This window comes from Marmota marmota, unplaced genomic scaffold (assembly GCF_001458135.2).
Source record: "Marmota marmota marmota unplaced genomic scaffold, marMar, whole genome shotgun sequence".
Lineage (NCBI taxonomy): Eukaryota > Metazoa > Chordata > Mammalia > Rodentia > Sciuridae > Marmota > Marmota marmota.
In genome coordinates this window covers 6,723,932-6,747,813 of record NW_026000171.1, presented here as the reverse complement: position 1 = coordinate 6,747,813, position 23,882 = coordinate 6,723,932, and the positions used below count along the sequence as shown (strand labels likewise).

Genomic DNA, 23,882 nt, shown 5'->3' with positions numbered 1-23,882 from the left:
AAAAAAAAAGAGAGAAGCCAGCTGTGATGACACATGCCTGTAATCCCAGCAGTCTGGGAGCCTGAGGCAGGGGGATTATAAATTCAAAGCCAGCCTCAAGAACTTAGTGAGGCCCTAAGTAATTTAGAGAGAACCTGTCTCTAAATAAAGTATAAAAAAGTGCTAGGTTTGTGGCTCAGTGGTTAAATACCCCTGGGTTCAATCCGTGGTGCCAAAAAAAAAATAATAATAATAATGAGTGATTGCTAGAAGCCAGGTTTAGGAGTGGGGCTGTTGACTACAAATGGGCATGCAGGTGCATTGTATTACATGCAAAGCATACCTCAATAAAGCTGATTTTTATAACTACAAAGAAAGTTCAGAGAAACCTCTAATACATATCCATGTACATATCAGTAAGCATTAATAAATGTAAATATTTTGTTATTTGCTTTATCTTTTTCCATATGGATGAAATAAAATATTACAGGTAAAAGTAACATCTACTTTTCTAGACTTATTTTCCACCCTTTCCCACAGGCAAATTCATTCATAAAGTTTGTGTATCTTTTTTGTTTACTAAACATTCTTTTTTTTTCTAAACATCTATTTCTTTCTTTCTTTTTTCTTCTTTTAATTTTTGTAGTTGTAGACGGACAGAATGGCATTGTTTTGTTTGTTTATTTTTATGTGGTGGTAAGGGTCCAACCTAGTGCCTCACACATACTAAGCAAGCGTTCTGCTGCTGAGTTACAGCCTCAGCCCTAAAATATGCATTCTTAAGAATACATAACAATGAATCCCACTATTATGTATAATTATAATACACCAATAAAATTTTTTAAAAAACTGCATTTGGCTGGGGGTTTAGCTCAGTGTTAGAGTGTTTTCCCAGTATATATGAGGTCATGAGTGTAATCCCTAGTATGGCAAAAAAACAAACAAACAAACAAACAAAAAAACCAACAACCATGTATTCAGAGACATCTTAATTTTATTTGACAAGGATATCAAAGCTTAACAAGAGCAAATGCACAGGACATAGTTAAACAATGAGTCAGTTGGCAGCATAGCTAGTAATGTTCTGACTTCTGCTCCTTCCCCAGGGCTATGTTACCCAACTTGTGTTTGAGGAGTTGCTAATGTAATTTATGTAATTATGAGGGTGTTTATATTGCTCTTTATTCTCAGTTTTAAACATGACTGCAATTTGGCACAAATGGGAACTTAGTGTGTTATGAAGTTTCTACAAGAGCTTAGAACTCCCTGCTTGTAAATTTTTTTTTTTTTTTTTTTGGCATCAGGGATTGCACTCAGGGGCATTCGACCACTGAACCACATCCCCAGCCCTATTTTGCATTTTATTTAGAGATAGTATCTCACTGAGTTACTTAGTGCCTCACTTTTGCTGAGACTGGCTTGAACTTGGGATCCTCCTGCTTCAGCCTCCCAAGCCACTGGGATTACAGGCGTGCACTACCGCACCCAGCCCTGCTTGTAAACTTTCAAATCTAAGATTAATGTGATTTTAAACAATAGAACTCTTTGATATCAGTGATATCTTTAATTATAATTAAGATGGAATATATATATATTTATATATTTCCTTCTAATTTTGCCATATAGATTACTATTTTCAAGGTAGCTAACACCATGGAAGCCAAATTAGCTGACTGGATTTATATATATATTTATATATATATATATATACACACACACACATACACACACACATATATATGTATGTATATATACACACATACATACATATATACACACATATATGCACGTTTTTCATTTTCTATATATGTACATGTATGCGTATAAAATATATACACACGTGTATATGTATGTATATGTTTGACAATCACAGGAAATGATCTGACATTCCTTATTCTTTTGGTTTGTTATGTTTTATTGTCCATTTTCTATATTATTCACATTTTTTCTTCAGTTCTAATGTTTTTACACACACACACACACACACACCACACAATTTTTTTTTTTTTTTTTCTGGTGCTAGGGATCAATCCTAGGGCCTGGAGCATGATAAGCAAACACTCTACCTGTTAGCACAAAAAGACTGGACAGGAAGCAAACTTCACAGATCAGCTCAGCTCTTTTATTCAGGAACAAAATTTCATGCAGGAATGAGGTAAGCAGGAACAGTGTGACAGGTCTCTGAGGGCCCCACTTTCCTGGTGGAAAATGAGCCACTGGCTAAAGGAGGAGTTTGGGCTTATATAGGTTATATACTAAGGTGTTTCAGTGAGCATGTCAGTTTGGAATTTGGGTTTTTGGGTTGGGGGTTGTTGGTCAGCACCTGGAGAGGATTTATCTTGGAAAAGATCAATGTTTCCCAGATATTATCATTTTAGATTTGATGAAACACTTTCTCCCCACCTGTGGCCAGTATCTGAAAAGGATTTATCTTTAAAGAGATGAAAGCTATCAATGTATGACTTTCTTTTTCACTCCCTTTTTCTAGGTCTATCTTGGGGTTTTTCATTTTCTATAGCTAATACTACCATTAAGCTACATCCCCAGCCTAATGTTTACATCTTGAAAGCTGATAGATATTGGAGGAAAAACTAAGAGTTTAGGTTAGTTTTAAGTGTTTTTGTAATGATGAAACTGTTCATTTCCCTTTAAAAAATTTTTAAAAACTCAAAGATAGGTCTTTCAAATTTTGGTTTTCACTAGCAGAATAATATATTTTTCCTCAAAACAGTAATTGTTTCTGAATGGGAAAAATACAATTATTTCTCTTTTTTTACAGGAGAAGCAACAAAATCCAATTATAAAATCAAATTTAAATTCACAATGATATGTAGACTGTTTTGATTTGAAAACTGCATTTTTTTGGGTCGCTTTAGATACATCTCAAATCTCATTGGCTATTGCTTTGCATATCATAATGGAGGTTAAGTCTTGTATCATGTCAGTAACACTGTAGTGTCACTGAGGCCACACTGGATTATGAATGTTACTCACCCAAATGTATCCTTCATGTCAACATCTGGTAATTGCTGAGATGACTGCATCAGACAAGCTGTGCCACAAGGAACTGTTGCCTCACTGGTGACTAGCATGGGGGAAGGGTGGAAAGACATGTCTTTTTGGTGCTGCAGAAGATGGACACCACTTTCCTATTCAGAAGTCTGACACCGTAAAAAAATGGAGAGAATAGTAGTTCTTAAGATCCCTTGATTTTCGGACAGCTAATTAGAAGACCATGTATAAAGACTGGTAACTGAAGTATGGTCAGGGAGGGAGGCCTGAAAAATCTGCTTTGGAATGCTGACATCTAGGTAAGAGAGAAATGTGAAGTCATCCATGGACATGGGACTTAGGGGAGTGTCCCTCAGCTCAGGGAGGGTGGCAATATCCTTGTTAGCTAAGAAGGTGTGAGTGTTTTGAAGAAATAATGTGGTTTGTTTCATCATTATAGGAGCATTAGGAATTGCCAGTAGTAACTTGGGAATGGGATCAAAGTGACAGAGAACAAGGTGAGGTATAAGAAAATAAGATTCTTTTAAAGCTGTTTCAGCACCGGGGACTTTTTCCTTTATAGACTAAAACAGACTCATAAAGAGGAAGGAATGTAGGAAAGCTTTTAGATTTTTTTTTTCTTTCTTTCTTGGGGTGCTGGGAATTGAACCCTGGGCCTTGCACATAAGAGGCAAGCACTCTACCAACTGAGGTATATCCCTAGCCCAAACTTTGAGATCTTGAAGAATCTGTTTTGTGTGTCTTTTTTTTTTTTTTTTCCTATAGCTCTTTCACTTTTAGTAGACCCTTCTTAAGCCTGAAAATCTTGTTCTTCTTTGATCTATGTGAGTTGGAATAATGGGTCAAATTTATAATCCTCAAATGCCTGCATTTTGTTTCTGATGGGTTGTGGAAGTGTGAAATTGTTTTCCTTGATTTAATCTTGAAGCTTTGTCTTTACCTGGAACAGGGAAATCATTATTGCTATGTCTTTCACAAATTGTGTAAACTTAAAAAAAGATAACTTAATTTCCAATGTAAACTATTCTTTAAAGAGAATTAGTTCCCTTAAATTTAGTTCCTTTAATTTTATTTCTACTAATTTTACCTCTTCAAGCTTAAGCAAGTGGGCCTTAGATGGTATTAAGGCCATCTTAGTCATGCTTTGTGATTTTAGTAACTAGTTAAATTACTTAAAATTTACATTCTAGGCTGAAGAGTTCTCTATTTTTTTTTTCTTTCCTTATATATCAGACTCCAGCTTATTGGATGTGAGTCCCATAAAACTATTTCCAGCATCCTTTACTTTCCCTTATTGTGGTCCAATAGGAAGGACAATAAGCTGTGGGCATTGGCTTGCTCTAAAGCTCATGGATTTCCTTCAACCAATATCATGAGTTTTTAATAGTTAGACATTTATTTATCCTAAAGAGAGTGAAAATTCCTCCTAGGACTGAATGTGAAGGAACTGTTTTTCATCTGCAAATCAACTCTTGTACTTCATTTTCTTACAGAATAGGTACCTATACCACTTCCTGATTTCAAAGAAGTTGAGCAGAATTTAAAGCTCACTTGTGGGAGGCAGAGGCAGGAGAATATAAGTTCAAGGTCAGTCTCAAAAACTTAGCAAGGCCCTAAGCAACTTAGTGAGACTCTGTTTCAAAAATTAAAAAGGACTGGGAAACAGCTTATATAGCTTATCTGGGTTCAATCCCCAGTATAAAACAAAAACTCACTTGTAGAAAATCACTTGTCATGAGTATGCTGTCATTAATGTAGAGGAAACACGTTTGTGTTTTTCTACTGTCTTTCTACCATTCATCGAATAACAATAAATTCACAGGTTACACCATTTTCATTAGTGGCAGTTCACTGAGTACTTGTGGGTCACCTTATTGTCATAAGCTGGAAAATCACAGATTATTTTATTCCAATCTTAATTTCTAATATCTATAACACTCAAATCATACATCCTTCACAATGATATATAAACAGGACACAGAAAGGGTTAAAGCAGCTGCAGGTTTAAAGGAATGCTGTGCCAAGAGCACAGGATGAGAGATATGAATGCAGAGTCAAAGGGTCACTGTAGGTGGTCAGATGAGGATATTAATGAACTAACCAGAGCAGAGTTGTGATAGCAGAGGGGCCAGAAGGACAGCAGTTTCAGTTTCAGAATGTCAGCTTGGAGAGGGCCAAGCATGGTCATCATAGGCAGGAGAACCCACACTTTGCTAAATAAAGCATAATGGACCTTCATCGCTGTGGCGATTTACCTGGGCAAGACCCTTGATGAGAAACCAGGTGATGGGGGTCAAGGTGCTGCGATATCCAGTCTTGGGGGTGGGGTGAGGCGTGCTCTCTTTTACTGGGTCTTGAGTGTGGAGTTCTCACCTGGAGAGGTTGAAAAGCTCCTGTGTCTGGGTGCTCCACATATGATGTGGGATGTCTGCATGTCCAGATACTCCTTAATTTAGTTTGGTAAGTTGGTACATTTATTTATGAATTTGTGCCTTATGATGGTGCCCGGCAGAGGATAGTTGTTTACTTGTACAAATAAGGTGTGGAGTCATTTTACCTTGACACCTGTACTCAAACTGGAGTAACTTATGGCAAACTAGTGCTTTACAAAATGGAGTATCTCAAGGTTAGGCACATCCTAAAAACTGATGTTCTATACATCAAAGAGTAATTCAGAGCAGGACACGGCCTGCTCTCCACATCAAATGGCCACAGACCATACTGCTTGAGCAGTTTCTGATTGACCATTACATAAAAAAACATTAAAAAAATCATTCTATGAATTTTAAGTACTAGTGGGTTCATAAATATATACTTAATAAGTACTAGGGCAAAAATCATTATATGTTAATAAAGTAATGAAAGGTAAACGCTACTGTTTGGGGCAAGAGTTGACTAACGCTTTCGGAATTCGGAAACCTTCACAAGCCGACGCCTAGGCTTACACTGCCCACTGGCACAACACACGCTCCAGCCTAAATCCCTAAGTTGTGGCTTCTGCCCAAGAGGTGTATCCCGTAACCACAGTGACCGGGAAAAGCGTTTGAGAGCCGGGGTGGCCTCTTGCTCCTTACTCTCAACTGCTTCCCTTTTCCGTGACAGGAAAAAATGAAGAGTTGTGTATACGCTGGCGGAGCGCTCTTCCTCGGTCCCTTGACGCCCAACACTGTTTACGTTGAGTTCCTGACTGAACCACAACTCCCAAGATGCACTGAGGTTTTAGAGCAGTCAGAGGGGCAGCTTCCGGTTTGGCCCAGCGCGGCTGCGCACGGAATATAGCCTTATTGGCTCGAACTTCCTCGTGCGATTCGCGTCACGGCGACGTGCGGCCGTGGGGGCGGAGAGACGCGGCTGCGGCGGTCGCGGCGGCGCAAGCACGATCTCAGACACGGTATCGCGGCGGCGGCAGTGGCTGTAGCCACACCGGGTCGGGCCCCCTCCCTCCTCTGTTCCCCCCTCCTTCCCCTTCCCCTCAGCGGTGGTTTACGAGGAGTCCAAGACGTGCGGCGTGGCGGCGACGACCTCCGGTGAGGCTCTCTGGAGTGCGAGTGCCGTTTCCCCGGCGCAGAGGGGGAGCTCCGTGTCTGGGAGGAGGTGAGGGCTGAGGGGGCAAGTGTGCCCGGAGCGGGCTGGAGGGTGCGCGCTGCTTCCCAGCCTTCAACTTGGACCCCGTAGTTGTGACCTCTGCCCTACACAGCGTGCGATAGCTGGAGGGGCGACCGTGAGGGGCCTGGGTCTGCTCTCCTTGCAACTACTGTCACAGTTGCCCGGCGCCCACCTCCGGCTCGCCCCTCTGGGCAAAGGGTCATAAATCCCTTGCCCCCCTGAGCTGTCGTCGCCTTTGGATGCAGTTGCTCTTCTATACTGCCCGCTGAGAGAATCTGCTTGCTCTTCCTTCTTTTATCACTTCTAGGAATTTCTTTGGTGGCGGGCTTTGCATGGGTTCTGCTCCGCATTACTTTTACCCCGACTGGAATAGGAAGATTTTCCTTACCTTTTCTTAGATGGCGCTTCAGATCGCCTGCTTGGGATAGTACCTCGGATCCTGTTCTCTCAAACTCCCTTTGGTTTATCTGTCAATGAAATTGAAATTGCTGATAACAGGATTACTAGTTAGTTTTTAGGGTCCTATTGAAAAAGTTTGAGTTGGAAACGGATATATATATTTTTTCTTCTTTCGGCTTTTAACCTTGATTTAAACTTTGAACTCCGGAGCTTGACAACTTCATGAGATAGTCCAACGGCGAATTTTGGTAAAAACATTACATGACCAACTGGGATTTTGTAGGGTACAGTGCTTCTTTGCAGGTTGTTGGGTCTGTCTTTTTTTTAGTAGAATGATCTCTTGGTCTTTAAGTTTTTGGACTTTGGCTTTCTCAGCCTATTATCCCCACTATAATCTTCCAAAAACGGACCTCCCCCCCCCTTCCTGAAGAAACCATTGAAGACGCCAAGAAATCTCTCATAACATTTAAAATTATTTGATCAGAAAAATTTCCCTAGTGAAATGTTAAAATAAATAACTTCAACTTAAAAACTTTATTTGAAAATATAGGGATTGAACTCAGGACCCTTGCACATGATAAGAAAGTGTGCTCTACTTACCCGAGCAGCACCTCTAGCTATATTTTTTATTTAAAAAAAATTTTTTTTTGTAGTTGTAGATGGACAGAATGCTTTTATATATTTTTATGTGGTGCTAAGGATCGAACTTGTGCCTCACACATGCTAGCCAAGGGTTCTGCCACTGAGCTACAGCCTCAGCCCTCTATTTTTTATTTTGAGACCAAGAGTTTTGCAAAGTTTCTCTGGTTGGCCTGGGACATGTGATCCTCCAGCCTCAGACTCTCAAATAGCTAGGATCCTCGGCAGGGGTCACTGCCCCTGCTCCAAGCTTCATTTTTTTTGAGGGGAGATTTTAAACCTTGTCATTTCTGAAGTTCTAAATGTCCTTTTGTATCTAAGGCCACCTTAATTTGTCCTTTCACCACTCTTTGACTCTCACACTCAGAAGATAATTCCTGGATGTTTTCATTCTTTTTTACAAATTTGTCAGAGTGATGTTCTGTAAAGTCAAATTATTTTATCAGGCGTTGAGACTTTCATAGTGGTGGCAACTGGTGGTGAATTAAGAAATTTGAAAAAAATTTCAAAGTAAATATGAAAGGTGTCTTTATTTTAGTTTCTACTTGTTACTGCTTAACCACAAGTATATAGTTCTAGCTAGACTTTTGGCTACTTAGTAGCAGATTTCATTTTCTTCCTGGGTACTAGGAATGAGAGTAGGATTTCCAGAACTTAAAGAGATTTTCAGGCCCTAGGCTCATTGTATGAATTAATACATTAATTCCATTAATAGTATTGAACCCAGGGGCACTCTACCATTGAGTGACATCCCCAGCCCTTTTTATTTTTTTATTTTAAGACAAGTCTTGCTCAGTTGCCAAGAGTGGTCTCTGTGATCCTCATACTTCAGTCTCCCAAGTTGCTGGGAATATTTTATTTATTTCAGAGGAAGGTCAGTTTTATATCTTGCAAGCTAATTCCTTTGTGCTGTCTTTTGTTGTAAATAAGTTTTTGTTTTTTTTTCCCCAAAGAACTAACCCATATCTAGTAGTTTTAGATATTTTTGTGGTTGTGGTAGTAATCAATATGGCCTATAAGACCCAAAATTCTTACTATCTAGCCTTTAGTAGAAAAAATTTGTCAAACTGTGAAAATGATGCTTATTCAGCACAGAAAATTAAAATAAGCCAGGAGTATAAAGGAGGAAGTAAAAATTATTCAGAGGATTTTTGGTGAGTGTGATTATCTTTACAGAGTCTCTTGTGATTTTTATGTAAATGGGCTCATATTGTTAAATGTTGGTTTTGTAATATGCTTTCTTAAAAAAGATAACTTAAGATTATTTATATTTGGCTTTTGATTGCTTTTATATTTTCAGCACTGAAGATTTTGCTAGAAAGGATCTTCATGAATCAAATTTTCCTCATCTGTTTTACCAATCAGGATATAAAAAGACTACTCAGGGATAATAACGCTTGCTCCTGATGATAATGATTAACATTTGTTGAGCACTTATTACGTACCAGTTTTCTACCATTTTGCATGTACTGTCATTTAATTTCCCCAAAAGCTTGTGAGGACATACTATTATTCCTATTATACAGGCTAGGAAACTGAGGCAATGAAGAATTTGAGTAAGTGTCAAAGTTTATTAGCTAGGTAAATCATGGAGCTGAAATTTGAGTCCATGTAGTCTGATTCAGAATCCAAGCTGCTAAATATGCTGCAGTGCTTCTCTTTATATTAATGTTCAATGTAGAAAGTTGAGACAGTGCTGAGGGATATGTTCTTTTCAGTATCATTCTTTGTAGGTGACCACTGGAAGCATATGTAGATTTTTCTAGCTTTTTGTCTGCTATATAGTAGTTAACTTGCAAATCTGTCTCCATATGGGGAATTTAAAGGAATTTACATATTTTATTTTTTAGATTTACAGGAATTTGAGCTGATAGTATGGAAATTCCTATATTCCCCATCCTATTTCCCGTATTCTTTACATTTTACATTACTGCGGCATATATATAGCTCAGTTGAATACCAATACCAATCTATTGTTATTAATTAGTCCACAGTTAATATCATGACTCACTTTGTGTTGCAGAATTTTTTTTTTAATGGGATTAAACTGGTCATTGCTCAGCAGTGTGAGCTTTTTTTCTTCAAAATATAGTGTTTCCAGACTATTATTATTATCATTATTTTAAGGTACAGAGGATTGAACCCAGAACCTTGCATATGCCAGTCAAGCTCTCTACCACTGAGCTACATCACCAGCCCTTTATTTTATTTGAGACAGGGTCTTGCCAAGTTATGAAGGCTGACTTCTTCCTCAGTTTCTATGTAACTGGGATTGTAGATGTGTGCCATTGTACGTGGCTACTCCTGGGGGATGGATGGAGATTATATATATATATATTATATATATATATATATTTATTTATTTATTTTGGTACTGAGGTTTGAACCCAGAAGGTCTTCACCACTGAACTACATCCTCAGCCCTTTTTATTTTGAGACATGAGCTCCCTGAGTTGCTCAGTTGCTGAGGCTGGCTTTGAATTTGTGATCCTCCTGCTTCAGCTTCCCAAGTTGCTGGGATTATAGGCCACCATGCCCAGCTTCCTCCTGGATTTTATTTCTTTTGTTTTTTTTTGGTGTGTGTGGGGGTACTGGGAACTGAAGTCAGGGACACTACACCATTGAGCCACATCCCCAGCCCTATTTTGTATTATATTTAGAGACAGGGTCTCATTGAGTTGCTTAGTGCCTCGCTGTTGCTGAGGCTGGCTCTGAAAAATGTCATAGTGCCAGCTGTTTTTCTTCAAAGGAATGTGCTTTTTTTGTACTGGGAATTAAACCCAGGGGCTCTTAACCACTGAGTCATATCCCCAGCCCTTTTAATTTTTTAATGTTTAAGATTTTTCGGGGGGGGGGCAGTATTGGGGACTGAACTCAGGGGAACTCGCCCGCTGAGCCACATCCCCAGCCTTATTTTGTATTTTATTTGTTGCTTAGTGCCTCACTTTTGCTGAGGCTGGCTTTGAACTAGCAATCCCCTCCTGCCTCAGCCTCCTGAGCCACTGAGATTATAGGTGTGGGTTACTGTGCCTGGCATGTTTAAAAATTAAAAAAAAAATTTTTTAATTGTAGTTGGACAGAATACCTTAATTTATGTATGTATGTAAGTATGTATGTGTGGTGCTGAGGATCGAACCCAGGGCCTCACACGTGCTAGGCGAGCACTCTGCTGCTGAGCCACAACCTCAGCCCATGTTTTAAAATTTTGAGACAGGGTCTCACTAGGTTGCTGGGGAGGGCCTTGAACTTGCAATCCCCCTGCCTTAGCCTTGCAAGTCACTCGGGATTAAAAGTGTGTGCCACCATGCCCAGCGGGATACTTATCTTTTGACCAAACATCTTGGCGATTCTATATCATCATTAAGGAACCTGTTTTTTTTGGGGGGGTGGGGAGGAGGAAAGGGGGCTATTTTCTGAATTTGGAAAATGGATTCATTTGGTATTCTTACTCAAATTCTTTTTGATTCATCATTCCAGCCATTTTATTTGCTAGTCTTTATCATACCTTTATTTTGTTTTTATTTTTTTTAATGTGGTGCCAGGGATTAAACCCAATGTGTCATGCATGCTAGGCAAGTGCTCTACCACTGAGTCACAACCCCGGTCTTACCTAGTCTTTAATTTTTTGTCAGACTTTGGCTTTAAAGAAATCATTTTTTTGAGACAGGGTCTTAATATGTTGCTCAGACTGGCTTCAAACTTCTGGGATCAATTAACCCTTCTGCCTCAGCTTCCCAAGTAGCTTGAATTACAGGTGTGTGCCCCAGATTTTGGCTTTATTATGATGACCGTAGGTTCCAAAAAGTAATTTGGTCTTCATCATTATCTTTTCAATATATTTCCATTTTTGGACTTTGCCTGGGGTCAGCAGTGAATTTTTTCCTTAGTTGGGCCATGTAGATTTTCTGAAAGTCATCCTGCAGCTTTGATGCTCTGCTTATGGACATGCTGTTCAACTTCTTGGAGATTTCTTGCTGTTCTTCATTGAAACAGTGGTGCACATTAACTCATTTACTGTCAGCATCTTCTTCCCTGAGGCTAGTGTTTCCCCATCCATCCTTATTATTTTTGGCATTCTCCTCTTTCACAACTTTCATTCATGGAATGTAATCTTTAGCATCTAATTCTCCATATTCTTGCACTTTTGATTTTATTGAGGCCTCTGTGGGTTTACCCTGAAATTTCTTTGCAACATCTGAGGATTTGGAAGAATGGAATCAAAGTTCCATCAGATATCATCACTTTCTTATCTTTGTGTTTTTATTGGACCAGGTCATAAGGAAGCTCTTATGAGTCATGGCTAGAGGACACTGAGTTATCTTTTTTACAGCATTGGTTCTTACTGTTATGACCTCCCCAGAATGGTTGGTTATAGTCATAAGCAGTGACTGAAGGATCTCTGAGACTACTGGGTGATAAGATTCTTGTTCAGCAAACAGAAAGATTCTTCTTATTTTTTTTTGGTGTGCTTGCAGAAACTTTTGCCCAAAGGCATAAAAGCCAGAAAACTCATGAATTTCTACCAACTTGGAGATAAGATTCTCAAGCATTGTCTTCATTTCCTATTTTGCCAGGTGTGGCGCATGCCTGTAATCCCAGCCACTCCAAGGCTGAGACAGGGATCTCGAGTTCAAAGCCAGCCTCAGCAACAGGGAAGTGCTAAGCAACTCAGTGAGACCCTGTCTCTAAATAAAATATAATATAGGGCTGGGGATGTGGCTCAGTGGTCAAGTTTCCCTGAGTTCAATCCTTAGTACCCCCGTGAAAGAAAAAAAGTAATGATAAANACCACTGAGCCACAACCCCAGCCCCTATACCTGGGTTTTAATCTTTTGTTTCTTTGACATTTTCTTCTTCTTTGGTATTGGGGATTGAACTCTGGGATACTTTACTACTGAGCTACTTCTGCAGCCTTTTAATTTTCATTTTGAGACAAGGTTTTGCTAAGTTGAGAGGCTGGCCTCGAACTTGTGATCCTCCTGACTTAGCCTCCCAAGTTCCTGGGATTAAAGGTGTATACCACCATGCCTGGCTTTTTTGGTGGGGGGTAACTGGGAATTGAACTCAGGGGCATTCGACCACTAAGCCATATTCCCAGCCCAGCCCTATTTTGTATTTTATTTAGAGACAGGGTCTCACTGAGTTGCTTAATGCCTCGCTGTTGCTCAGGCTGGCTTTGAATTCGCGATCCTCCTGCCTTAGCCTCATGATCCTCCTGCTGGGATTACAGGTGTGCCCACTCATGCCTGGCTTTTAAAGGGTTTTTATTTTTGTTTTTTGGTATGGGGGATTGAAGCCAGGGGTACTCTACAAGGCTGGGGGCTCTGGGAAACTGAGGCAGGGCGAAGGCTCCTCTTTAAACCCAGATTAAAAAAAATTTTTAAATTTATTCTTTTTAGTTATATATGACAGTAGAATTATTTTTATTTTATTTTAAGTTGGACACAATACCTTTATTCTATTTATTTTTATGTGGTGCTGGGGATCGAACATAGTGCTTCCCACTTGCTAGGCGAGTGCTCTACCGCTGAGCCACAATGCCAGCCCCAGTAGAATATATATATATACACATATATATATATGTAAATTCTTTTAGATGTTGATGGACCTTTATTTTATTCATTTATTTATAAGTGGTGCTGAGAATCGAATCCAGTGCCTCGCACATGCTAGGCAAGTGCTCTGCCACTGAATCACAGCCCCAGCCCCCCAGTAGAATATATTTTGACATACATACCAAACCCTGATTCTTGTTGAGTCAAAAAAATTTCAGACACGCTGTTCAAGAGTTATAGGCATGAGTTTATTAGAAGGAATAAGGAAGGAGAAAGGGGACACTTTTAAGGGAGAGAGTGTCCTCTTGGAGAGGAGAGACAATGCACACTCTCCTGCCTCCAGTTTTATTGGAGGGTTCCAGAGTCTTGCTCAGGTCCATCTGTTAACTTTTTTTTTTTTTTTGGAAATTTTTTAGAACTTTATTTTATGTTCAAAGAATTAGCATGTTCTCCTTCACTGGGTAATCCATTCGAGGAAGATCACTTAGTCCAACTTAATGAAGCCTATATCCTTCGAGTTCTGACGGAAATACTGCCCGCACACGTTAAGGCCATATTTCCGTTTGAACACACGCAGCAAGAGCAAGAACCCTTGCCAGATTTTTGCAGGTGGCTCCAGTAGAACTGTTGGTGATCCATCTTTCTTTCAAGGGTGCTGCCTTTTTTTTTTTTTTTTTTTAATAAGCTTTGGGGGTACTTTATTTATTGGTAGAGGGGATTGAACCCAGGGGTACTTTACCACTGAGCTACATTCCCAGTGTTTTTATTTTTTATTTTGAGACAGGGTCTTGGTAAGTGCTGAGCTGGTTTTGAACTTGGCATCCTCCTTTCTCAGTCTTTGGAGTGCTGGGATTGTAGGTGTGCACCACTGTGCCCAGCTCACCTTTTGACTTTTGACTGGCAGCAGGATGACATCAGTCTTTCAAGTCCACTCTGCCATGACCACTTTGGCCTATGCTGACCTGTTATAATTGGAACCTGTTCTTTCAGACTTTATGGTTGAGGGTAATTATCATTGTCTCACTGAGTTCTGAGATTTGGTCTTTGTAAAGGTCACAAAGCCCTGGTCCTTCAAGTGGCTTATGTTCTTATCAGCATTTCCAGCCTGCATTTCTCCTGCAGATAACAGGTATTTTTCTGAAGAATGCAACATATTCTGTCTACTTAAGCAAAGTGGGGTTGCAGGTAAATCACTTTTTAAAAGTGAAAGCATGTGGGGATCAGCACATTGGGATCAATTTATAGATTTATTCCTTTAATGTCATGTTTCCACCACTCATGTCTGTCTGTCCCTATTACTACTTCTGAGTAGTAGCCCATCCCTTTTTATTTAAAAATTTTTTGAGATAGGGTCTCACTGAGTTGCCCATTCAAGGATGACTTTGAATTTGCGATTTTCCTACCTCAGTCATAGAGTCACTGGGATTACAGGTGTATGCCATCACACACCCAGTTCTTTGGCAGTTTCATACCTTTTCACAGTCTTTTGTGTTTGGCACCTCTCTTCTGCATGGTATATTGGCCTAGTAGTTCTCTTCCTGTTGTTAGCCTTTATCTTCAGATTATTATTATTTTTTTCTCCCAGTACTGGACATTAAATCCAGGGGCATTCTAACATCCCCAGGCCTTTTTATGTGACAGTGTCTTGTTAAGTTGCCCAGGCTGGCCTTGAACTTGTGATCCTCCTGCTTCAACCTTCCCAGTGGCTAGGGTTACAGGGATGTGCCACAAAGTCCAGCTCCTCAGATTCTGAGCTTGTGTTCTGTTTGTTTCTTTTTCATTTTATCCTAGGAAGAATATCAAGGCACAACCAAAATCTTGGTGACCTTATTGAAACATGCAGTTGTGGTAACATAAGACAGTTTTGGCATATCCCAGATGTGTCTTCTGTAGAGGTCAGATATCTCATATCTTAGTTGCACAGTTGCATTATTGTCTCTTGACATGATGTACATGAAATTATGATATTTTATGATATCTTCTTTGTTCTTGTGTTTTGCACTTATATATTTTCCCCTTATCTTGGGGATCTGATATATTCTTAGTGATGATATGAGCATGTAAAGTGTCAGAAACTTATGGCAAGAGAAGTTCAAAGAGGAGCTCTTGCAAGCTTGATGCATTGATGGGATTCTCATTTCTCCGTGAGATCATAGCTTTGCAAAATATTATTAGAAGGTCTAGATTCAAGGCATGCCAATTGTAGGAGAGTAGATACTTCAGCTCTTGAGGAAAGTTATCTAAATGTTCTGGGCAGCAGTGACCAATCTGGGCTATCAGTATCATCAGTTCTTTCAATTCTTTCCTGGGTTTATTTGATTGTAATTTGAAAATCTTCATATTGGATTTGTAGTGAATATTATATGCTGTAGAAACACTTTAGGCCAGCAAATCTACTTTTATTAGACTCTAACTGCTGAAGGTGGCAGGGTGGCTAGTTTTTGTTTCTGCTGGACGTGTTGGTTGCCAACTGGCTGCTGGAAGTTGCTGGGTGGCTAGTTTTAGTTTTTGCTGGACTTGGTTGCCAGCTGAATCTGCAGAGAGAGAACACTTCTCAAGAAAACTCACACCTCTGACACTTGCCAACACTTTTCAGTTATGGCATGAGCTGTGCTTCTGGATGTGACCAGAAACAGTACTGGGGAGCTTGGCAGGTGGTCTCATCTTGGCTCATAGTAGTTGTGTTTTTAAAAATCAATATTCATGGGTAACTTTCCAGTTAGTAAATCTGCATAGATTCTTCTTTTCTTTTGTGTGTGTATGTATTTTCTTTTGGTGGTACTGAGAATGGAATAATTCAGGGCCTTGTGTGTGCTAAGCATGTACTTTACCACTGAGCTACATCCCCAGCCCTTACTCTTATAGTTGGATTTTGTTGAATGGATGTGTTGTGATTTACTAGTGTTCTTATTAGATATCTAGATTGTTTAAATGTGTCATATATTGTCCTTATTCATTATAGATACAATTATTGCATGCTAATTTCCTCTTTATGGTCATTTTCTAATAGCCTAATTACTGGATCAAAATACACGTTCATCTTATATTACCAGATGGCCACCCAGAAAGGTGATAGCTGTGTACACTCTTAATAGAAATGTGGGTGATATCTAGTTTTTCCATGCCATTTCTAGTTTTTTTTTTCTTTTAAAATCTGATAGGCAGTGAAAATTTGTATCATACTCTAACTGGGAGATAGACCTTTTTCTTTTTTGTGATATTGGGGGTTGGACCCAAAGGGCATTCTCCCCCTGAGCTATATCCTCAGCCCTTTTTAAAACTTTCGTTTTGAGACACATCTTGTTAAATTGCCCAGGCTGACCTCCAACTTGGATTTTCCTGCCTTAGCCTCAGTAGTGGCTGTAATTACAGGGGTGCACCATCATACCTGGCTTCCCCCCTCCACTCCAAATATAAGGGTTTGAAGTCAGGGGTGCTTTACTGCTGAGCTATACCCCCAGCCTTATTTTTTGAGATAGGATCTTGCTGAGTTGCTTGGGTCCTCACTAAGTTGTTCAGGCTGACCTTGAACTTGTGATTCTCCTACCTGAGCCTCCTGAATTTCTGGGATTTCAGGCATGTGCCACCAACTGAAGGACTTTTAGATGAAGCTGCTCCACCTTTTTGTGTTCACTTGGCTCTTGAAAGCACGTAATGCCACCCCTGATAAAAAAGAATTTGGGTGTCTGCCTACTAGACTAAACAGTCACATGCTACTAAATGATAGAGATGTGTTCTGAGATATGTGTCTTGAGGTGATTCGTTTTCTGAACATCATAGAGTGTACTCACAAACCAAATGGTACAGGTCAATCACTTGACATGGCCTCTTGATGTAGTTAAGTGATTCAGTAAATACAAACTATATGAGGCTGCTGCTGGTGTAATATGGTATATTGTTTTACAGTAAAAATAAGTAGGAATATATTCTAAAATGAGAAAAAGAACAGTAAATACATTAATGCAAGACCTCATGAGTACTAGGCAAACATTCTACCACTGAACTACACCCCCCCAGCCCTGTGCTTTAAACTGCATGTTGTGATTCAGGGGGTTGTGAAATCATTTTAGGGATTAAAATAGAAAAGATAAGTATCAGATTTATTGCAGACAATAAAGATAAATTGTGAAATTTTTATTAACAGTACCTGCATTTATCTGTGCTTATTAAGTTTGAAATCAAATTCTCTAGAGTAAATTACCTGGAAGTGCAGTTATTGATTAGGCTGAAGGTTTTGGCAACTGTGGGAATTTTTAACTGTGTTGGTGGGGACAAGTGCATGGAGTACTGCATACATGGCATACGTTACGGGCGTCTGAGTGGCAGACCACTCCACAGTACTCCATGCACTTGTCCCTGCAGTGTTGGATATTGTTAGATTGCTTTCCAAATTCATATTATTTTGCATTTAAAAAATGCACCAGAATATGAGGTTTTCCAGAACCTTGTGATTCATGGCATGGTCAAATTTTTTTAAATGTTTAAATCAGATGAGAGTGAATTGGTATTACATTGTCTTAATTTTTATTTTTCTTGATTAATTATGAGATTGAGCAGTTTTCAGATGTGTGACTATTCAGTTTTTTGTTTTTTCAAATTGGATGCTCTTTTCATAGCCAGTTGGATTGTCCTTTTAAATTGATTTTAATTTATTACGTATTCTGATAATATCTGTTAATTGAATTGCAGATATCTTCTTTTGTCTGTGGCTTATTAACTTTTTATGTGTGATTTACTTTGTTGAATAGAAATGATCATCAGATTTCTCACTTTTTCCTTATTGGTTTGTATCCTTTATGTTTTATTTATTTATTTTTTGGTCCCGGCATTGAACCCCCAGGGGTGCTTAACTACTGAGCTGCATACCCTGCCCTTTTTTATTTTTTATTTTTTATTTTGAGACAGTAAGTTGCTGAGACTGGCTTTGAATTTGGCAATCCTTTCTCTCTCAGGTTGCTGAGATTACAGGTGTGTTTTATGTTTTGAGATCTTTTTCGTATTCCATTGTCACTGTTTCTGGCATATTTTTAAAAACATTTTTTATAGTTGTAGATGGACATCATACCTTTATTTTGTTTATTTATGTTATGTGGTGCTGAGGATCGAACCAGTGCTTCACACATGCAAGGCAAGCGCACTACCACTGAGCTATGACCCCAGCCCCTTTCCCATATAATTTTTTTTTTTTTTTTAAAGAGAGAGAGAGAAAGAGAGAATTTTTATTTATTTAGTTTTCGGCGGACACAACATCTTTGTTTGTATGTGGTGCTGAGGATCGGACCCGGGCCTCACACAGACAGGCGAGCGCGCTACTGCTTGAGCCACGTCCCCATCCCCCCTTTCCCATATTTTTTAAAAGAAGTTTTAGAAATTTGTTTTTTATATTTAGGTCTTAAGTCTGCTTGAAAAAATTACCTTTGATATATAATGTGAGATAGGGATCTAATCTGAATTTTTTTAAAAGAATATTTTATTAATTGTTGATGGACCTTTATTTATTTATATGTGGTGCTGAGAATTGAACCCAGTGCCTCACACATGCTAGGCAAGTGCTCTACCACTCAGCCCCAGCCCCAGCCCCTCTAATCTGATTTTTTTGTGCATATCCAATTAGCCACAACATGTTAACAGAGTGTTTTAAATATTTGAATTGTAATTCTTTTAAGCAGGACATGGTTTTTGTTCAGTACAATTAATAGCTTTTTTTGTTTTTTTTACCAGGCTGCTTCTTGTGTTCAAGTTTGACCTTTGGGTTAGAAAATGTGATTGGTAGATTACTTAATCCAGAAGTAGAACCTAGAGGAATAAATAAATATAGAGCATGTTTTGTATATCTCCTCCAAATGTCATTTCTCTTAACTACTTTTTTAAAAAAAGAAATTGGTTTGCTAATAGTTTTGATGAGGAAACAAGATTGCTTGGTCATTGGTATTACTAGTTACTATTCACAGACCTTGGGAACTGGGTAAGCAGTTGGTCAGTTTATATCTTGATCTAAAACTTGCATATATTTAGTCACTCAGTGCTGTTATCACATGTATATTATGAAGTTTGTGGCTTTAAATTTTTACTTTAGGTTAATTATTTGAGTTATTTTTCTGAGGTATCTGATAGGAAGCACTATAAATCAGTTTGGGGCTGGAGGTATAGCTCAGTGGTAAAGCATTTGTCTAGCATATGCAAGGTTCCCAGTACCATGCAAACACACAAAAATAAATAAAAAATAATGTAAATAACTTAGTTTCAGAGTGAACTTTTTAAAAATATTTTTAAACTATTCTTTAGTTGTAGACAGACACAATAACTTTATTTTACTTATTTATTTTTTATGCAGTGCTGAGAATCGAACCTGAGTAGTGTTCACTATGGTATGTCTATACCATAGTTTGTATTTATCTGATGTTTGGATTTCCTGGTGCTTTAGCTATTATAATTAAAGCTGCTGTCAGCATTCATGTACAAATCTTTCTGTGGATTTAGGTTTTTAATTCTCCTGGTTAAATACTGAGGAGTAGGATAACTGAGTTATGTCATATGTTTTTCAGTTTCTTAAAAAATTAAACAGTTTTTCAAAATGGCTGTACTCTTTTATCTTCCCATCATAAAAGTACTAGTTTTCATTTAGTGTTTGGTGTTGCATTTTTTTTTTTTTTTAGTTATTTTTTTCAGAGTGAAGTGCTATCTCATTGTGGTTTTAATTTGCAGTTTTCTGTTGGCTAATGATGTTTAACATCTGTGTGCTTACTGCACATTTGTATACCTCCCCTTTTTTGGGGGGTACTAGGGATTGAACTCAGGGGCACTCAACCACTGAGCCACATCTCCAGACCTATTTTGTATTTGAGACAGGGTCTCATTGAGTTGCTTAGCACTTCACTGTTGCTGAGGCTGGCTTTGAACTCTCAATCCTCCTGCCTCAGCCTCCCTGGTCGCTGAGATTATAGGCGTGTACCATTGCACCTGGCTTTGTATACCCTTTTATTAGGTGAAGTCTGTCTAGTTTTCACATCCATTTTAAAAATTAAGTTGTTTTCTTATTATTGAATTGCAAAACTTCATAAATTCTGAATACAAGTACTTTGTTAGACATGAATTTTGAATGTATTCTTTTATGGGTTATCTTGCCTTTTAGGTGGTTTGTCTGTTTAGTGATTTGCCTTTCACCTTAAGAGTTATAACAGATATTTCTTAATTTTGTTAAGGCCAATTTATGTTTTTTCCTGTGTTTTGTGTTTATTGCTTTTTGTTTTCTAAGAAGTACCTAAGGATCCAAGGTGGTGAAGACTTTTACTTGTATTTATTTTGAAAATCCTATACTTTTCAATGCATTCAGTTCTGTGATCTATTTCAAGTTCATTTTTGGGTTAAATGTAAGTTAAAAGTTGAGATTCGGGCTGGGATTGGGGCTCAGCAGAAGAATGCTCGCCTGGCATGGGCGGGACCCAGGTTCGATCCTCAGCACCACATAAAAATAAAGGCATTGTGTTGTGTCTGTCTACACCTAAAAAATAAATATTTAAATAAAAAAGAAGGAAAGAAAAAAAGTTCAGATTCTCCCCAACCTCCCCAATTCCATGTGGATATCCATGTGGATATATTATTAAGCTCTTTTTGGTAAAAAGACCATCCTCCTCATTGAATTTCTTTGGCATCTTTGTCAGTAATCAATTTCTTATATATGAATGGATTCTTTTCTGGACTCTGTTATATTGCATTGACCTATATATACTTATGTCAGTATTATCCTTCTGGATTACTGTAGCTTTGATAGTAAATTTTGGTCCTTTACATTTCCATAAATTTTAGTCTTTGTGTTAATTTCTACCACAAAGCCTGCCAGAAGTTCATTTGGGATTGTATTGACTATATAGATAGTTTGGGGGATAATTGCCATCTTAACAATATTGAGCCTTCTGGTTTTTAAATACTGTATATCTTTCTATTTTCTAGGTTCTTTAGTCTCTCTCAGTGGTTTGTAATTTTCTGGGTAGTAGCATTGGACATCTTATAGATTTATTCCTAATTATTTTAGATATTGTAGTAAGTGGGAATTTAAAAAAAATTTTTAGTTATTTGTTTCTCGAATGTAGATTATAATTGATTGATGGTCTATCTAGCATGCAGAAATCCTTTAATGTGTAGTCAGATAAATTTATTCTCATCTAACTCTTGGGCTCTTGGAAAAAGAACCATATAAAATAACAAACAATTACTTCTGAATTTTAATGGGTTTCAATTAATCTATATGACTTACTAAATTTCCTTAAATTTGAAACATAAAAGTATGTTTGGACTTTATGGAAAAATGTGTAGTAATGGATATGAATGGAGACTATGGAGATCTTTCAACAATTTGAGAGAATGTAGTTGCAGAAAAACAAAGTTGAAAAATTTTAATTAACGTGTATTTATTTATTTATACATGCCTTACATATATACATACATACCAGGGATTGAACCCCCGGGGTGCTTTACCACTTTGAGTCACATCCCCAGCCCTTTTTATTTTGAGACAGGGTTTTACAAAGTTGCTTAGGGTCTCGCAAAGTTGCTGAGGCTGGCTTTGAACTTGGAATCCTCCTGCCTCATCCTCCCATGATGCTGGGATTACAGGAGTGGGCCATCACATCCAGCTGAAATTTTAAAATGGTAAAATAATATTCATTATTTATACTAAATGTAATAACTTTTTAATATTTTGAAAAATACTTGATTAATATAATTTTAAAAGGAACCTTGAGCCAGGTGTTGGTGGTACATGCTTATAGTTCCAGCTACTGGAGAGACTGAGGTAGGAGGATTGTAAGTTCAAGGACAGCCTGGGCAAATAATGAGACCCTCTCTTCATATAAAAATAAGAAGGACTGGAAATAGAGCTCAGTGATAGAGTGCTTCCCTAGCATGCTCAAGGCCCTGAGTTCAATCCCCAGTAGAGTTAAAGAAAAGGTGTGTGTGTGTGTGACTTGTTTTGACTTTCCAGTATGTCTATTACTGATTTAACTATTTTACTTTGTGTGTACAATTAGATGATGTGCCATTTCCCAGCCCAGCCTGGTATATGGGCCTAATATAGGTATCTTGTCTCTTTCAAGCTATACCCTTGGTACTGTTTGTATTTAGTCTGCCCAGAAGATTGTTGGTGTTTTCACACAGTTTATGATAGTTGGTGCCAAAACATGGTATAATCGTAAGGGACTACTGTCTTCTAGACTTTGGAGATTTGACTATGGTGTAATTCTGATGATACTTACAGGCATTTGTCTATTAAGAAATGGGATGAAGTTGAAACTTGGCTTAATGCCTTTTTGCATCATCATTTAGATTAAAACTGAAGACAAACCTTAAGAATGTTTATAGTTGTTAATGTGACTGGAGACTGGAACTGTTTCAGTTTGACCTGGGAGAGAATGATACTTCTCTTAGACATTATGTAGGAGATGTTTGAATTTAAACTTTGAGCCTTTGTAGTGTGTCATTCCTAACTTTCCTGATTGAAAGGGTAAATAAAATATATTAGCACTCGCAATTACATTAAAGAAATGATGAAATTTCAACTTTAGAAAATCATAAATTTTAGAAAATTGCCCTGCTCTAACTTTTTTCCCCCAATACCTTCAGTACTTGAGTGACACATTTAGAAGATGCATCTGGGTTGGCTAAACGTTGTACTGCACTTGAATTATGTTGCCAGTATTTATGAAGTAATTTCCTAAAGATTAATTTTCTTTAATCTCAGTAATTTTTTCCTTCAAACCTTTCCCAGGTTACCATTATTTGCATATTTGATTTTTATGACAAACCATATCCAATAAACTTAAGTCTTTCTTTACCAGAGGATATGTTGAAAAGTACTTTAATTGATGCTTGACCAAACTCAGCAAGTAAACCTTAAGCAGGTGACAAAAGTTAAGGTGGTAATATTCTCACTTTGTATGCAAACATTCAAATATAAGCTCTGCTGTTGGAGAGAAAGAAATAAAATTAGTTTTAAGTTGAAATGAGTCAACCTGTTAATCATCTGCCTAGTCTGCTGTGGTAGATCAATAAGTTGTATTTCTTAAGAGGGCATAATATTTGGAATTAGGAATTTTAAAATTTAAAAATCCCAAAAATCTCAAGAGAAATTACAACATCTTTTCTATAAACCCTTAAAAACAAAACAAAACAACCTCCAACAACTTTAGAACTTGTCTTTTGGTGATGTGATGAAACAAATTCAGATTTTTTTTTTTTAAACTGAGGATTTAAAAACAATTGTGACGTTTATGGTATTCTCTTTTTAAAAGAGCCAGGTTTATTGAGGTATAGTTTGTACTTAGTAAGACCCACCCTTTTTAGATGAATAGTTCCATGAATTTTGACGAACATGGCTAAAGTGAACTGCTCTCTAATGGGAAATCCTAAAGTAGCGCAGTAAATAATTCTGTTGTGTTGTTGTTTTTTAATATTTTTTAATTTTAGATGGACATAATATCTTTATTTATTTTTATGTGGTGCTGAGGATCAAACCCAGTGCTTCACACAGGTGTTAGGCAAGCACTGTAGCACCAAGCCACAACCCCAGCTCAGTAAATAATTCTTATTGCTTTGTTTTCATTTTGGATTTGCAGTGCTGGGAATCAAACTCAGGGCTTCATGTAACAAGCACTCTACCACTGAGGTCTATCTCCAACCACTTTGGAAATCCTTACA

The 23,882-nt window shown here is 38.0% G+C and overlaps 1 protein-coding gene and 2 pseudogenes across 1 annotated transcript in view; 1 reads left to right on the top strand and 2 right to left on the bottom strand.

Moving 5' to 3' along the window:
- The first annotated feature begins 6,322 nt into the window (after positions 1–6,322).
- The window catches only part of Adipor2 (adiponectin receptor 2), an 80,076-nt gene continuing 62,516 nt past the window's right edge, over positions 6,323–23,882 (top strand). The window contains exon 1 of the mRNA XM_015500774.2: positions 6,323–6,585. The gene's annotated coding sequence lies outside the window, so the exon portion shown is untranslated. The remainder of the gene's footprint in view (positions 6,586–23,882) is intronic.
- LOC107154892 lies at positions 11,281–12,303 on the bottom strand (annotated as a pseudogene).
- On the bottom strand, positions 13,675–14,975 carry LOC125611896 (annotated as a pseudogene).